Source organism: Amblyomma americanum, chromosome 3 (genome assembly GCF_052857255.1).
Source record: "Amblyomma americanum isolate KBUSLIRL-KWMA chromosome 3, ASM5285725v1, whole genome shotgun sequence".
NCBI classification, from domain to species: domain Eukaryota; kingdom Metazoa; phylum Arthropoda; class Arachnida; order Ixodida; family Ixodidae; genus Amblyomma; species Amblyomma americanum.
In genome coordinates, this window is record NC_135499.1 from 43,522,865 (window position 1) to 43,540,687 (window position 17,823).

Genomic DNA, 17,823 nt, shown 5'->3' on the forward strand with positions numbered 1-17,823 from the left:
AGCTAGCCCAATCTGCCTTTGGCAGTTTTCAATGTACACGCTGTCCCCCACATTAAACGGCGCGTCTCTAGCACTGCGATCGTGCACCTCCTTCCTGCGCTTCGCCGCTTTCTTTAAGGCCTCCTTTGCGATGTCCCTCGCCACTTGCAAGCGCGATTCTAGCTCCACCTTATAGTCGTCCAGTGAAGCGTATGGGACACGACGGGGGCCCTCTGGCACTTCACTAGGCTGGTCCGGGTCTCGGCAGCAGAGAAGAAAGAATGGCGATTCGCCCGTGCTCTCGTGTGCTGCGGAATTGTAGGCAAACATTGCATACGGGAGCCACAAGTCCCAGTCCCGCTGGTCGCGCGAAACAAAATGCGATAGGAACCCGGCCACGGTTTGGTTCAGTCGCTCCACCGCGCCGTTGCAAGCCGCATGGTACGGTGTTGTCTGCTTCTTAGCGATCTTAAGCAGCTCGCAAACTCTCCTCATTAGCTGCGACACGAAGTTCGTTCCCCGATCTGTCAAGAGTTGCCTCGGGGGTCCATGTCGGAGCACGATCTGTTCGACAAATGCTCTTGCAACCGTGTCTGCCTTCTGATCTGGGAGTGCTACCGCTTCCGCGTATTTTGAAAGGTGATCGACAAATACTAAAATGTACTTGTTTCCGGAAGTGGTCGTGGGCAAGGGGCCATTATGTCCATACCTGTCCGCTCGAAGGGAGCCGAAACCTCAAGGAACGGCTGAATTGGAGCTGGTCTTCGTCCCTTGGGTGTTTTTCTTTCGAGACAGGAATGACACTTCGCACAGTAGTCTCTAACATCCTGTCGCATGCCACTCCAAAAGTACAAACGCTCCACACGCCTGCGTGTCTTTGCTACGCCAAAATGACCGGCGCATGGCGCATCGTGAAACGCGCGAAGAACCCTTTCTGTCCACGACCGAGGTATGACGACTCTCTCCCAAGCGGTTTTCTCTGGTCTCCCTTTCCTGGTTGGCCTCGTGCGCCGACACAGGGTGCCGTCTATTCCAATGAAATAACCTAGCTGTTCGGGGTGAGACGGTGCGCGCTCTAAGCTTTCGATTATTCGCTTCAGGTCAGGATCTTTGCACTGCTCTGTGCGTAATTCGGCGGGGTCGACTACGGGGACAAACTCATCTATAGCTGCCACGGCAGCTGTGCGGCTGAGTGCATCAGCATTCAGATGCGTCTTTCCTGACTTGTGCTCAACTTCAAAGCAGTATTCCAGCAGGTGTAGATTCCATCTAGCGAGTCGCGAGCTAGGGTCTCTGACACTCATCACCCATTTCAGAGGATGGCAGTCTGTGACTAGCTTGAATTTGCGGCCTTAAAGGTAGCATCTGAAGTGCTTTACTGCCCAGACAACGGCGAGGCACTCCCTTTCCGTAGCTCCGTACTTTTGCTCTGTGGGGCTCAGCTGTCGGCTAGCAAAAGCAACGGGATGTTCTTTGCCCTCGATAACCTGAGATAGCACGGCACCAACTGCGAACTTTGACGCATCTGTGGCCATAACGAAGGGCAAATTAAAATCCGGGTGGCGCAACAGCGGTGCACTCATTAGCTTCCTTTTCAGGGCCCCAAAAGCATTCTCCGCGTTTTCGTCCCAGCGAAAGGCGACATTTTTGGCTGTTAAGGCGGTGAGCGGCTTAGCGAGCTTGGCGAACTCCTCTATGTGCCTTCGGTAGTAACCGATCAGGCCGAGAAACTGCCGGACCTGGCGGACGCTAGTCGGGGATGGAAAATCCGAGACACACCTTAGTTTCTCAGGGTCCGGTCGCACGCCGTCAGCTGAAACAACGTGCCCGAGGTATTTCACCTCGTTTTTGAGGAATTGGCACTTAGAGGGCTTCAGCTTGAGACCCGCTCCTCTTAGTCGCACCAAAACCTGCTCAATATCGCGCAACTGGTTCTCAAAACTGTCACTGTATATGATAATGTCATCCATATACACGAAGCACAGCCTCCCCAGAAGACCTGCCAGGATAACATCAGCGGTTCTCTGCCAGACAGCAGGGCTGTTGGCCAGACCCATCGGCATTCTTTTCCATTCATAGTGCCCTGAGGGCGTGTTGAATGCCGTTTTCTCGGCATCTGCCGGATCCATTGCTATCTGCCAGAATCCCGCCGCCATGTCCACTACCGTGAAGTACCTGGCAGAGCCCAGCTGAGAGAGCGTCTCCTGTATATTGGGGATGGGGTATGGATCGATGCGAGTTACGGCATTTAGTTTGCGGTAGTCCACTACCAATCGATACGAGCCATCTGGCTTTTCCACCAATAGTGCTGGTGCTCCCCAGGGTGACTTTGAGTGTTCGACAATGCCGCGATCAATCAGGTCCTGCACCTGCCGCTCCATCTCCTCACGTTGGGAGTAAGGAATCCTGTACGCACGCTGGTAAACGGGCGATGAAGTGCCGGTTTCTATCCTGTGCTTTATAACGCCACAGCAGCCCAAATCCAGGTTGGACGCGGCGAATACTTCCGAGTAGTCGTTCAGCAAACCAGCCAGAGCCTCCCTCTCCCTGGAGTTTACGTGAGAAAGATCGAACGACACCTTTGGAGCAGCCGAAGGACTAGCATGCTCTACAGTTGCGAGTACCGTATCGGTGGGCTCACGTTTCTCTATCGCAGAGGTGAAGAAAGCCAATGTTTTGTTCTTGGGAAGGCTCAGTGGCTGCTGGCTACAGTTAACCACCCGTAGGGGCACTCTGTGGGCGTCATTAACTGTCACGAGGCACGCGGCTGCCTTCAGGCCATTGCTGAGAGAGTCGACCGGCTCAAGCACTCCCACGGCGCCGCTCTCTACATCTGAAGGCACAAACGCGTACAAAATGTTCTCCGACCAAGGAAGGACGACCGCCTCATCGACCAGCCTGACGGCAACCCGCGAATATACCTTCTCCAATGATCCCACTGTTTGACGGGTGTCAATATCGGTAATGCGAATCTCAGCCCCTCTCCTGTTCAAAAACGGAACTTTTGATCCGCCCGCATTAACCTCTTCCTCAGAGAATGAGACTACTACCTTCCCTTTTCTCAAAAAATCCTGCCCTAATATACCTGACACTCCGTTTGGCAGAGACACCGTGTCCGGGCATACGTAGCAGGGGTGCTCCAATGCAATTCCGCCGAGAGAGAAGTGTAACCGGTAGAGTCCACTTATGCCAAGAGGATCCCCCGTTATGCCTACAAATTTGGTTGCCATACCACCAGACGCTTCCAACACCTCGCGGTCCCCCTTCCTTCGAAGCGTGTTAAAACTGCTCTCCTTAAGCAATGTCACCTTTGACCCCGTATCTATCAACAATTCCATACAACAACCATTTAACTTGCAACGCACAACAGGGCATGCCTCGTCGGCCACACAAACTACCACCACCTCATCATCCACTGCTCCCTCCCCACGCTCCTCAGGCTGGGGAGGACTATCTAGTTTTTTGTCTCGGTATCTGGAGCCCCGCTGTAGGCTTGCTTAGGGCGTGTCTCGCCTGCTTCTCTTTGTGGCTCCCCACGGCGCACGTTTTGGCAGAACCTGGCGATGTGTCCGCGACCCTGGCAAGCGAAGCATACGATTTCTTCAAAATCTCGCATACCGCGCCTGTAGCTTTGTGGCGGTTTCCGGTTGCCAGCGAATGAGCGCTGTTGAGCGCGCTCTTCAACCTGGCGTTCCACCTGCTGAGATAGCAGCTGTTCTAAGCGATCTAACCGCTCTGTCAAGAGAGCAACCTCAGGGTTGAGCACCGCTCTCTCTATGACGCGTACTCTCGCTGCGGCGGTCGTTAACGCCTCATCTCGTTCCTCATCCAATGCGGCCTCCACGGCTTGGTCGAAATTGCTCGGCTTGCGCGAGAGCACGAACCGGCGCACGGGGTCTTGCAGACCAGCCACGAACAAAGCGGTCATTTCCTCTTTAAGTAGATCCTCCGCGTATTTCTTCCTTAGCTGGTCTCCTTCCTCCTCCCTGCTTAACGTATCGCGTGCTAGGCGCTGAAGCCGCGACGCAAATGTTCGCACGTCCACCCCTGCCATCTGTCCGGCGTCACGGAACCTCTGTACCCGCACGTGACGTGGTTCAGTGTCGAAATGCTCAAACGCGAGCTTCTTAAATTCCGCAAATGATTTTGTGGATTTTACTTTTTCGTCTCGCCATGCAAAATCATGAGCAGCTCCTGCCATCTTACACCTCGCCATTCCCAGCATTTGAGCATCAGACCATCCCCCCATTTTCCCAATCTCTTCTAGCATGGAAAAGAAATCGCAGATTGGAACCCCTGTCTTATCTCCCGTAAACGTCGGAATGACGCTTCCTAATGCCAGCATGCTTGCTCCGAGCGACGGCTGTGGAGTGGGAGCTCCCTCAGATACAGACATTTTTTTTTTCAAGCCCTCCAGTGCCTCAAGCCTCTCAAATGGGGGTAAAAGTCCCACAATCAGCCCCGTGATTCATTTTTGATTACAATTTTGAAGTCATGAATGTCACAGCATTCAGAGGACATTTGCTTTTGAGACCCCACTTCTGACACCAGTGTGATGACCCCCATAATGCGCAGGTCCACACGGAACGGAGAGGCAAAGAGACACCGTATGGCTCAGTTTAAACAAACAGATATATTCAATAATTATACATGATTAAGATTCAGAGGCTGGGGCGTCCGAGCTTACGTGCCGACGACTTCATGGGGGCGATGGAGTGGCTCCGGAGTTGGGCTCGAGCGGTTGTTGGCAGAAGCTGCACGCCGTCGGGCTTCGGCGCTGAAGGCCCTCTTGGCGAACGATGTCGTCCTGAGCGTCCCTCTTCCGTACTGCTTCTCGATTTTTATATCCTCTTCTCCACACTCCCTTGGGTGAGGACGCCCACGCCGGAGGGGAAGGAGGGGGGCTAGGGCTTTCACTTGGGCGCACAAACATACCACCGCATCGTGGTCTCGCCCCCCTCACGTGTTGAGTCCGCGGGAAAGAAGGTTGTCTTCGAGGTAGCGCATAGCGTCGGCTGTGGTAAGGCGCGCTCTGGCTTGCTGACAGTTCCCGCGGGTCACCGGCCTCCATTCTCCATCCATCAACTGACACTCGCTCCTCAAGGTAAGGCGCGCTCTGGCCCGCTGACAGTTCCCTTGTCCTGGAATGTGCTCGGAAGGGCCGCCCCTGGAACCGCCACGCCAATTGGGGAGGATAAGCCCGTTTCCCCGCGGCGGAGGGTCCGGTTGGGCTTAAAACCCTTCGTTCTGGTTGTCACTCTCAAAGAGCATGGCTGGGTAATTGATGATGCCTGTCATCTGGGTCTCCGTCTACGCCGCGCCGTCGAACGTGGAACCTCGTAGCACACACAAGGAATGTACCTCGTAGCACACACAAGAAATGTACCTCGTAGCACACACAAGGAATGTACCTCGTAGCACACAAGGAATGTCACAAAAGTACCTAGAAGCTTCATTGCTTTGCACTGTTATTGCGTACGCAATTCCACTATCACCTATGCCGGTGTGGTCACTGTACGCGCTTAATGAAAAATGTACCTGTCAAGCAAAAGAGTCTTCTTATAATTTCCTCTATATACCTCATAGAAGGCACACGCTTTCTTGTAGCATTTTATGTAGCAGCCCATGGCCATAGCCTCCCTCCGATGGGGGCACTTTTGATAAAACTGCGCATTCGTACGGCAGGCTCAACCTCCCAAAGCAACCTACCAAAGCAGGGACACTGTAGCAGGGCACGGCCGAAATCGAGCCGCCTCCGCTACTCGAGCCCGGCCGTGAGCAGGGACGTGTGCCTTTCCAACGCACCGAGAGAGGGCGCCACACGTTTCATGAAAAAGCTGATGATGCATGATCAATAGTGAAATAGCGCAGGAAGACTTTTACGCCATTGAAATGTAAAATACCGTATACTTCCTGAAAGGTAGGACATCACCCTACGTGAACCTGCTAGAGCTTGTCGATATATTTCAAAATAGGGCGGTAGTGAGCGATAAATTGAACTCAAGTATGGTATTTTTCAGGACCTCGCCATAGGCTCCATGCTGTCATAGATCATTGCTCATGGCAAACGCAATATGTAAGCTACATCGATGAAACTCGACTAAATGAAACTTTAAGATGCATTTAACATTTACGCGAGAGAGCTAATTTCTAACTTTTATGCGCGACGAAATATCAATTTTTATTTTTCGTCGCCATTGAGTTACGTGCCGCCGCGCCGCCGGCTGTCGCGAGATGGCGCGACCGGTTTTTCGAGGCGCATGGTCCAGAATCCTGGGGATGCTTGTGGTTTTCTTGCGCTATAGCGCTGTTTTCTGTCGCAATAGTATGCACCATCTAGCCCAAATTCACGTTCTTTTACACCATAATCGCCCCGCCGCGGTGGCTCAGTGGTTAGGGCGCTCGACTACTGATCCGGAGTTCCCGGGTTCGAACCCGACCGCGGCGGCTGCGTTTTTATGGAGGAAAAACGCTGAGGCGCGCGTGTGCTGTGCGATGACAGTGCACGTTAAAGATCCCCAGGCGGTCGAAATTATTCCGGAGCCCTCCACTACGGCACCTCTCTCTTCCTTTCTTCTTCCACTCCCTCCTTTACCCTTCCCTTACGGCGCGGTTCAGGTGTCCAACGAAATATGAGACAGATACTGCGCCATTTCCTTTCCCCAAAAAAACCAATTATTATTTACACCATATTCAAGAATACTGCCACCACATGAAGGTCAACCAGTGATGGCATCGCTATTTCGTCTGCACCAGCCATATCTGTTGCTCAGATATGCATCGCCGCTTCGGAAATGAAAATTGAAAATTGGTTTTGGGGAAAACGATTCGGCACAGCCTGTCTCCAATATTGGCGGACACCTGAACCGTGCCGTAAGGGAACGGATAAAGGAGGGGTCAAAGAAGAAAGGAAGAAAGAGGTGCCGTAGTGGAGGTCTCCGTAATAATTTCGACCACCTGGGGATCTTTAACGTGCACTGACATCGCACAGCACTCGGGCGCCTATGCGTTTCGCCTCCATCGAAACGCTTCCGCCGCGGTCGGGTTCGAACCCGGGAACTCCGGACCAGCAGCCGAGCCCCCTCACCACTGAGCCACTGCGGCGGGCTCCATGGCAATAATAATAATAATGGGTTTTTTTATTGAACGGAAATGACGCAGTATCTGTCTCATATATCGTTCCACACCTCAACCGCGCCGTAAGGGAAGGGATAAAGGAGAGAGTGGAAGAAGAAAGGAAGAAACAGGTTCCGTAGTGGAGGGCTCCGGAGTAATTTCGACCACCTGGAGATCTTTAACGTGCACTGACATCCCACCGCACACGGGCGCCTTAGCGTTTTGCCTCCATAAAAACGCAGCCGCCGCGGTCGGGTTCGAACCCGGGAACTCCGGATCAGTAGCTGAGCGCCCTCACAGCTGAGCCACCGCGGAGGGTGGAAATTAAGATTGAAAATTGGTTTTTGGGGAAAGGAAATGGCACAGAATCTCTCGCACATCGGCGGACACCAGAAGCGCGCCGTAAGGAAAGGGATAAAGGAGGGAGTGAAAGAAGAAAGAGGTGCCGTAGTGGAGGGCTCCGGAATAATTTCGACCACCTGGGGATATTTAACGTGCACCGATATCGCACAGCAAACGGGCGCCTTAGCGTTTCCCCTTCATCGAAACGCTGCCGCCGCGGTCGGGTTCGAGCCCGGCTACTCCGGATCACTAGCCGAGCGCTCTTACCACTGAGCCACCGCGGCGGGTCGGCGGATGCCGTTTTGCGCGGCGTGTCTCTTGGCCTTAGCCGACGGCGATTTCTACCACACGGCCTCCTTAACGCTGTCGCGTTAAAACTTGGGGTCGCTTAAGCTCTGCCTTTAAAGGTCTGATGCGACAGCGGCTTCTCTTGCACACGCAGACACGGACACTGTGGGAAGTGCGGGATGATGATGATAACTTAAATATTCCACCAGATAAGAAGCCCCCTACTCCCCGACCCCGGCACGCAGGCCTAGCGGACGGGGCCGGGGACCTGCGCGATCACAAGGAGGCAAAGAGGTCTTGACTCTTCGCGGCTTCTGTGGCCAGGCGGATGGCTTGTTGCTGTTGAGCAGACCTCGCTCCGCAGCAGGGATTCTTAGGCTTCTCTACAATTTATGTTTGCTTTAGCCCCTGGGGAGCTAGCGCATTCCGACATTATGTGGTCGAGGGTCCCTCTCTCCCCACAGTGCTTGCAATTATCGTTTTTTCTATCACCAGTCTTCATATGATAAGCCCAGACCGGGTTTACGAAGTTCCCAGCTTGAAGGCGCCGCCGTGCGACTGCTTCCCTATTGTTTAGATTTTTGTCCGATGGTGGCACCAGTTTCCTGCACAACCTATAATTTTCAACAATCTCCGTGTAATTTTGCAGACGCTCGTCCATATTCCGGCAGTCGGACGGCTCCACAGCCACCCGGAAGTAGAGAGTTCGGGCTAACACGTGGGCCGCCTCGTTGCCAGGAGCGGAGAGCGTGTGCGGGGGTCCAAATTAGACTGATTTTTCTGTTGAAGCGTCTACCGGGCAGAATCCTTGCCGCTTCCGGCGTGATACTACCCTTTCCAAAATTCCAGATGGCTGTTTTGCTATCGCTGATTATGAAATTGGCTTCCGTTCCAACGCAAGCGAGCGCTATCGCAACTTCTTCCGCCGTTTCCGTGTTTCGGCTTCTTATGGTGGCAGCCGATACGGGGGCACCTCGGCCGTCGACCACCGAGGCGACCGCCGCACCCGACTTGCCACTTGCCGCGTCCACGTATACGCAACCGACTTGCTGTCCATCGAATCGAAGCGTCTGATTAGTGTTTCTGCTCTCTTCTCCCTCCTCTCCGTGTTGAATATGGGATGCATGTTACGAGGGAGGGGGGAAATGATTAGATTTGCTCGGCAGTCCTGCGAGATGCTCGATTTGCCTCGTAGTCCCCTATCTGCTTGCCGGCCTACCATTTCGAGGATAGCTCTGCCCGTGGTCGTTCGGCTTAATCTTTCGAGCTGCGAAATTCTGACAGCCTCCGCTATTTCATCCCAGGTATTGTGCACTCCCATAGAGAGGAGCTTCTCTGTTGGGGTGCTGATTGGTAAGCCCAGGGCCCTCTTTATGCACCGCCGAATGAGTAGTTTCCTCCTCTCCTCCGACCTGATGTTTAAGTAAGGCGTGGCATAGCTCACGCGGCTTATTACGTATGCTTAATTTAGTTTAAGCGAGCTTCTTTCCTTCAGATCTCGTCCTTTCAGCGCGACCCTTGTAAAAATTCCAAGGGCTTGGGTGGCAAATCCCTCTAGCTTTTTGATTGCCCCATCATTATATCCATTCTTCTGAATGAATAATCCTAAGATTCTGATTTTATCTACCTCGGGAACTAGTTTCCCCTACACTTTAATGTTAAATTCCCAGCTGCGCTTGTATTGGAGCGATGTTGGGTTATATACGAGTAATTCCTATTTTTGCGGAGAGCATGAGGGACCCCTACTGGCAGCATAGTCCACGACAGTGTCCGCCGCCGCCTGCAGGCGTTCTTCGATGCTCGCATAGCTCCCCTGGTTAATCCAGAGGTTATGTCATCCGCATACATACTGAAATTTAGCCCCTCTATGCTCCTCAGGGCTTCGGGGAGGTTCCGCATCGCCACGTTGAAGAGGAACGAAGAGAGAACCGAGCCCTGCGCCGTGCCCCTGCTCCCTAAGTTCAGTGTGGGAGACTCAATGTCTTAGAACTTCACGCACGCTGTTCTTTCTGACAGAAAGTCCTTGATATAGTCGTATGTTCGCGCGCCTACTCCGATATCCTGGAGACCGCGGAGGATCGCTTCGTGTGTAACATTATCAAAAGCCTTTGTCAAGTCCAAGCCGAGAATTACTTTGGCGTCTATAGAACGCGAGTCGATTATGTCATGTTCGAGTCGGAGCATCACGTCCTGCGTGCACAAGCCCGGTCGGAAGCCGACCATCTCGTGCGGCAACAGGCCGTTTTGCTCCATAAAGCGCGTCAGTCTTGTCTGGACTACGCGCTCCAACAATTTCCCCATGCTTGAGGTTAGGGAAATTGGTCTTAGATTTTCTAGTTTAGCGGGTTTGCCAGGCTTTGGGATTAGAATTACGTTTGCCGCCTTCCACTGCGGAGGCAGGTGGCCTTTGGCAAAATTTCTTGCATATACTCCGTCAGAGCGCTGATGGAGTCATCGTCCAGGTTTCTTAAAATTTTGTTAGTTATCCCGTCAGGGCCCGGGGCCGATTTCGTTTTTAATCCCAATATCTCAGCCCTGACCTCCGCCTCCGTGATGGGTGCGTCGAGCTCCTCGTAGGGAGTTCCGTCGTATGCTGGGAGGGGGGTACTATGGGTATCGCCAATCTACTTGTTGATGAGTTTGTGCATAAATTCCGCGTCTGTACCATCATACGCGTGCCTAGCTTTTGATAATCTAATTCCTGACTGGGTTTTCAAGTTGGTCGGGTCTAATAGGTGTCTCAGCAGACCCCACGTTTTGGAAAGGCTCATGCCCCCCTCAGTCTCGTCGCATCTGCTGCACCAATTCTGTTCGCATAATTTGATCGCATAATTTTCAATTTCTTTGTTGTGTCTAGCGATACTCCGTCTAAGATTTCGGTTCCAATTTTGCTTTTTCAGTCTGCGCTCCATACCATGCTTTGCCTCTCACATGTGAAGCAGTCTGCTATCGAATATCTCCGGGGCGTCGTCCCCTTCAAGCGTCTTTGTTGCCTCTCCAACGTGACGCTTGAGGGCCTCCGTCCATTTCTCTGTTTGTGATCCTCTCTGTGGCAGCTTTCTCTCGCTTCTCCCTAAATAATTCACATTCCGACACCCTCGGTTGACGCGCACGACGCGTCTTCTCTCATTTTTTAAGGATCGAGGCCAGAATAAAATGATCGCTGCCCAAATTTTGTTCCGAATTTTGCCAGTTCAAATCTGTCACATTTTTGGGGAAGTCAGGTCAGGATACGTGTCTGTGCAGACGCTGTTATCCACCCTGGGTGGGCTACTAGGGCCCGTGTGTAGGGTGAGTCCCAGCTCGTGCGCGTCCTCCCATAGCTGCCTGCATTTAGGGTCGTGTTTAGCGTAACCCCATTCTGGGTGCGCTGCATTAAAGTCACCGACTATTAGCAGGGGGTTAGTTACGGCTGCCTTAATCGCTCTGCGAAAGAAGGCCCTGAACCTCACCTTACTCTGCTTCGGGGTACTGTACAAATTTAATAGGAACACGCTCGGTTCCTCTTTTCGCCCCGTAAGAATTTCCAATAGCACTGCCTCAATTTCTCTCGAGTTGATTTCGTGCTCGATTGCCGCAATGTTCCTCTTAATCAACGTTGTGACGCGATATTTCTCACCTCTGTCACTTGGAACAGCTTGGTATCCCGATAGTTTTGCTGCTTTGCCCGTATCCTGCACGGCTATAGCTAACGGTTTCTCATCTAATAGCGTCAAGTATTGTTGCACTAACGCCCGCTTGCACTGGAAGCCGCGACAGTTCCACTGCCAGATTATAGACTCACTTGGTGCGCCTCTGGCCATTTTGGAGCTGGTTGATATTTTCCTCAGCTTTTTGTTGCCATTCTCCGATGGCAACTTATTCTGCTCTTTGTCTTTGTACTTCGCCCGTAAGGGCTTGGATCTGGCTCTGAGTCTGATTTATTGCGCCCATAATTTGGGCCATGAAAGAATCGAATTTAGCTTCGATTTTGGCTTCTAATCTTTTCTCTAGTGCCACCAACGGATCAGCGCCTTCTCCTTTGCATTTCATTGGGGGCGGTCTAGCCAATTCTACAATCATCTTTTCCTCCTCCGGTGCCGCAGGCTGCTCGGGAGTCGCAGCCCTAGGGGCCGGGGGGGTTGGTTTCGGTACCAAGTTTGATTACGCACTGTGGGGAGAGGGGGACCCCGCACGCGACTGCACTTTTGGTGTACGTAGCTCTTGAGTGAGCCTATTATCTCTTTAGGCTCCCTAGCCTCTTTCCTTAATTTATCGATCTCCTCGTCTTTCTTATCTTTTGCCTGGGAAACGCCACTGCCAAAGCTTACACTTTTTCGATCCCCGCTCGGATTCCGCTTGTGAGTCCGCGGGTTCGCCGGGTCCCTGGAACTCGATCTCCCCCTGGGTGTGGATCCGGGGCGCTCCCTGGTGCGGGAGCTCGAGCGGCCGCGCTGCTGCTGCCCTCCGGTGGTCTCCTCCAGCCTCGGGAAGGAGTCGTTTCTGGCGCGAAAGTCCTCGTTTCCGCGCCTGACCTTGGAACGGCTCCGGGGATTCCCCTCGGCGGTCGCTCCGGCTAGCGTCTCCTGAAGTTCCTGCTGCTGTTGCATGTTGATCTTGCGTTCCCATAGCCTCTTCTTCACCTCGTAAGGAACACGGTAGAGTTCTCTACATTTTCTGTCACCGAGCGGATGTCCTTTCCCGCACAGTTGGTACCTGGGCTCACATAAATGGTCTTGTGGCGGTTGTTTCATGCCACATCCACGGCATTTCACATTCTCGGGGTCCGGGCAGACGTCTTCGCGGTGTCCGAGCCGGCCGGAGGCGTTGCAAACTTCGTATTTTTTGCGGTATAGTGCGTAGCGTTGTGCCACGGGCGTGAGTCTCACCCCCCGTGGCACCTCTTTGCATCCGAACAGTATTAAAACTGTCCTAGATTCTCTTCCGAGCGTTGGCACTCCCAGAACCGGAGGATTTCGTAGATTTCCAGCCTTTTCTAAATAGCTTCGTCCGAGAAGGACGAAGGGACTTCATGCACGACGCCTTTCCCGCAGTCCTGCGGCATAGCTACCTAAGTACGTAGTCATTTCGATCTTTTCCCCTTCGAACTCGAGGAGCTTCAAGTCGGCGTACTTTTTCTTCCTTTCCGCGGTGACGGTGGCGACGAGAATGGAATGTTGCTTCACATTGATCGAGATGACATCCTCTCCGGCGGCGTCTGTGCTGACGCCAGCCGCCCGAAGTATAGCGTCAGCCAAGTACGCACTTCCATATTTCATCAGACGTACGAGACCGCCGTGCGGTCTCATGACTATTTTCTCGGCGCCGTCCGGGATTCGGGCAAATTGCCTTTCAACCGACTGTGCCGCCATCTTCCTCCCTGCGAGCTTCTCGGCGGCTCGCTGCCCTTCCACATGGCGTCTCTCGTTGTTCACCAGGGGGGCCGCTTTACCTCTCTTCTTACTGACGTACCATTGTGCCGGCACGTTCAATTCTTCTGGATCTAAGTCCGCACCATCTACGGTCTCCATCATGGCTGATACAGTCTTCGAGAGGAGCCGCCGCCGGTGGCATCTCGCCGCTAGGTCTAGCCTTAGGCTTAGCGCACCATGTGGCTCGTCGAAGACCACAAGATCCCAAAAAACGAGGAAAGCGTGGGCCCACCTTGGGAAAATTGATATCCGCGGTGTCCAGGCGTCAAGTGCTGTCGATTCAGCTAAAATCCAAGGTCCGTCGAATTCAACTTGTGCTCGAGCGGCCGTAGTCGACGGAGCCCATCGAACGCACGTCCGCTTTCGCCGACGCCGGCGTGTATCTCCTCGGAAGCGCGGGATAGAACTTTGCAACGCACTTCGCTGACAACCCCAGCTGTTTCAAAGCAGCAAACGCTCTTACCTGCAGTTGGCACCAATGCTACTTTGCCTTTAACGAGCAGTTCACGGAGGGGCGCAGATAATTAGCTAGGTTTGGAACAAACCTTCCCAAATAATTGGCCATGCCCAGAAACCTGCGCACGTACGGTACTGCTGACGGCGCATCCATTTCTTTGATTGCTTGTACTTTCGCGGGGTCCAGTTTGATGCCAATTGAATCAACAACGAAGCCCAAAAACGAAAGATCGCGAACGCGAAAAGAACATTTATCCCTATTGAGTGTGACGCCGGCTGCAACAAGCCTCCTTAGTACTGCATGCAACCCTTCATCGTGTTCGGATTTTGATGAACCAAAAATCAATATGTTATCCACGAGGTTTACTACTCCCGGCAGACCATGCAAGATTTCGCCCATGCGCTTCTGAAAATATTCCGGGGCAGAAGTTATGCCAAATGGTAACCAGCAAAAACAGTAGCGGCCGAAAGGCGTGATGAAAGTGGTGAGCAACTGACACGCCTCTGTCAGTTTAATTTGATGGAAGGCTGAGTTAGCGCCCACCTTCGAAAAATATGATGCGCCCGCAAGAGCGCCCAACACATCATCAACTTTCCGCAACACGAAACGCTCTTGTTTAGCTGGGTTAAATCTACGCAGATGCGAACTGTGCCCGACGGCTTGAGCAGTGGCACGATGCCCGCCAACCACTCGGTTGGGTCATCAACTTTTCAAATTACCCCTTGTCGTTCCATTTTGAGGCTTCTCTTAATGGAATTGGAAAACGACGAGGTGTGCTTATGGCGACCGGTGAACCACCTTCCTTCAGCCGAATGGTGTATTCACCGGACATTGTGCCAAGACGAGAGAACAATTGGGAGTACATGGTTTCAAATTCTTTATCCGACAGGACATCGACAAATTTCACCACACCAAGGGCCTCAATGGCTGGTAGCCCGAAAAGAACAGTATGCAAAGGTTCTACCACGTACAGCGTCTGTTGTGACTTGTTGTTCCCAAACGACTTCTGCCTCAAAGGTCCCCTTCGAGGTGAGGCGTTGACCTCCTGTCCCCGTTAATACTGCCCGTGACGGCTGTAACCGCGAGGGCTCTCCGGGGAATTCGAGCGGAACGACTGACACTTCCGCTCCGGAATCGGCCTTAACACAAATCGGCTATAGTTACCTGAAGAAATCTAGCCTTTGAGCCGCTAAGCATTTCTACAAAGTAGCTTTCTGGCTCTGACTACAGAGCGGAAACGCCTGCCTCATGGTTTGAAGGGTTTCTCACGCAGACCACATCTAAGTGTCCTTCGGCTCTACAGCTGGTACACTGAACCGCCCGAGCGGGGCACTTGAAACTAGGATGGTACGAGCGTCCACAAAACCGGCATCACTGCAAGTCTTCCTGACTCTTCCGCACTTGGCGTGCCGTAGGTTGGCGAACGCGTGGCTATTGCGGTAAGTCGAGGCCCCCGTCGTCGTCTTTCGAGCTGCAGCCCAAACTTCGGACTTCGCGTCGGTGGTGCGTAGTTCTCGCTGCTGTCGCTGAATCGTCTCCTTGAAGCGAGCCTTTACAAGCGCTGTGTCCAAGGTGAGACTGGAATTCATCTGCAGCGACTCTGGCATCTGTAAATTCGACGATGAACCTGTCCTGTACCAGACGAGTTCGGAGGGTGCCGGATTCGCAGCGGTCGGCTCAGTGTGCATGTAGAGTGGTTACGAAAGGGTCGACTGACTGCCCGGGCTCCTGTTGCCTGCGGAGGAAATAGGCGCTTTCGTGCACAACGTTCCTGTTGCCACGAAGAGAGCAGTAAACATTTTGGAGACAGTTTCGTAGCTTTTATATTCTTCTTCCGAGAGACCAAAAGTTTGAAAAGTTTTCCTGGCTTGCCTGCCTATGCTAAGCAGCATCCGGGCTTGGACTTCTTCTGGCCTTTCGTTCAGACCTGTGGCGTATCGGTAGTCGTCGAACTCCTGAATTCATTCTGGCCACTCCGGTGCCCGGTCAAAGCTGAAGTTTCCCGGCGGAGGAATTGCCAGCGCGGCAGCCGCACTGCCGGGTGTTGACACGAGGGTGTCGGAGGGGTCCATTGCACAATCTGCAGTCAGCTGAAAGCCGCGGCACCACCCCTACGAACTCGATCCCACTTCTGACACCATGTCGCGTCAAGGGAACGGCGCGACTCAGGAGCAGACACAGACAAGCCAGTTGACAGATGAGAAGCTTATTTCCCGCTTCCTTACATACCGGCATGCGGCGATCAGCGTCCAACGTGCGCCGCCTCATGCGGTTGCGCATGACCGTGTGCGCACAAGTCAGAATGACACCACAGCTTGCACGCGAGAAGTGGAGCTTTTGCTTAAAAGGTTAGGCAGGTCTTAACGACGGTCATACGCAACGGTCGAGCATTAGCTGTGGCATGGCTAGACCGACGGTCCCGCCTCCTCTTCTTCCATGGCTAATGAGGCAAGCTGTTGCTGTTGCTGATAGGAAGAAAGAATAGGAAAGTGCACGGGCCTGCCTACTGGGTCAAGCCGAGCCGCGCTCGCTGCCGCGTGCTGAAAGTAGTAGAGTTAAATGATAGAAGTGCAAAGATAGAAAGAAAAGTTGCGCGCTAATATGCCCCGGGCCGATCCCGGAGTCAGTGCAATACCGGGCCGACCCGTGCCAGAGTGCTTCAAGCCAAGCACTCCGCCATATTCCAAAAATAAGTTTAATATCGTGGGTCCAAAGACCCGCAGCTGTTATTAAATCGATGAGGCAAGCACGGCTGCACGGCGCTTATATACTGCCAATACGTTGACGTCATGTCGCGTGACCTGACAGTAGCGCCACCTCAACGAAACTCGTTTAAGGTGAAGTATCAAGCTTAAGGCTTAAAGGGAAAGCCACCATGGTGGACATGAGGTACCATGGTGTACCTTTGGTAGACATGGTACACCACAGAGTTTTAACTTGGTTAAACCTATTATAGTGCGCAAGCATTCCCAAATCACCAAGGTCAATATTTGGCAATGACCCGGGTTGGAGGTCGCCATCGTGTCGGGCACGCTCAATTATGCTTGGACTTCGATTGTGATCCAAATAGGCCAAGGTCATATTCGGGGGTGCCATGGCCCAATATTCGGAAATGACCAGGTCAAAATTTGCAACTCGCCATCGTTCGGGCACGGTCAATTATATAGAGGTTGTGGTCAGATGGTTCTTGATAACCACCAAGTGAACAAGGGAAGGAAAGCCTCAGGATGCTTGCCTTCTTTGTTCACTTCCTGTTTACGGTCAGTTATGGTTGGACATCGATTTTGGTCTAAAGTCAAATTTCGGCGGTGGCCCGGCCAAATGTTGGAAATGACCCCGGCCAAATTTTCATGTCGCTATCGTGTCGTTCAGCGTCCCCTGTGGTTGGACGTTGAATCTGGCACAAATCGGCCAAGGTCGTATTTTGGGAACCCGCCACGGAGGCAAAACGCTAAGGCGCCCGTGTGCTGTGCGATGTCAATGCACGTTAAAGATCCCCAGGTGGTCGAAATTATTCCGGAGCCCTCTACTGCGGCACCACTTTCTTCCTTTCTTCTTTCACTCCCTCCTTCATCCCTTCCCTTGCGGCGCGCTTCAGGTGTCCAACGATATATGAGACAGATACTGCGCCATTTCCTTCCCCAAAAACCAATTATATTATTATTATTATTATTATTATTATTATTATTATTATTATTATTATTATTATTATTATTATTATTATTATTATTATTATTACCGCGGTGGTTCAGTGGTTAGCGCGCTTGGCTGCTGAGCCGGAAGAAAAATGGTTGTTGGGGGAGGAAATGGCGCTGTATTTGTCTCTCTTCTCGTCGGGCACCTGAACAGCGCCGTAAGGGAAAGGTTAAATGAGGCACTGAGAAATGAAAGCAAGAAAGAGGTGACGTAGTGAAGGTCTCCGGAATAATTTCGGCCACCAGGAGATCTTTAACGAGCACTGACATCGCACAGCACACGGGCGCCTTTGCGCTACGCCTCCATCGAAACGCGGCCGCTGGGTCGGGTTCGAACCCGGGAACTCCGGATCAGTATACGAGCGCCCTAACCCCTGAGCCACCACGGCGAGTTTTAGATGGAGTCGAAACGCCGCTAAACGCAAAAAGGCGCCCGTGCGATGGTCGAAATTATTGCCAAGCACTCCACTACGCTACCTCTTTCCCTCTAAACGTATCAAATTCTCGGTGATACAGAGTCAAGCAACCCTTATAG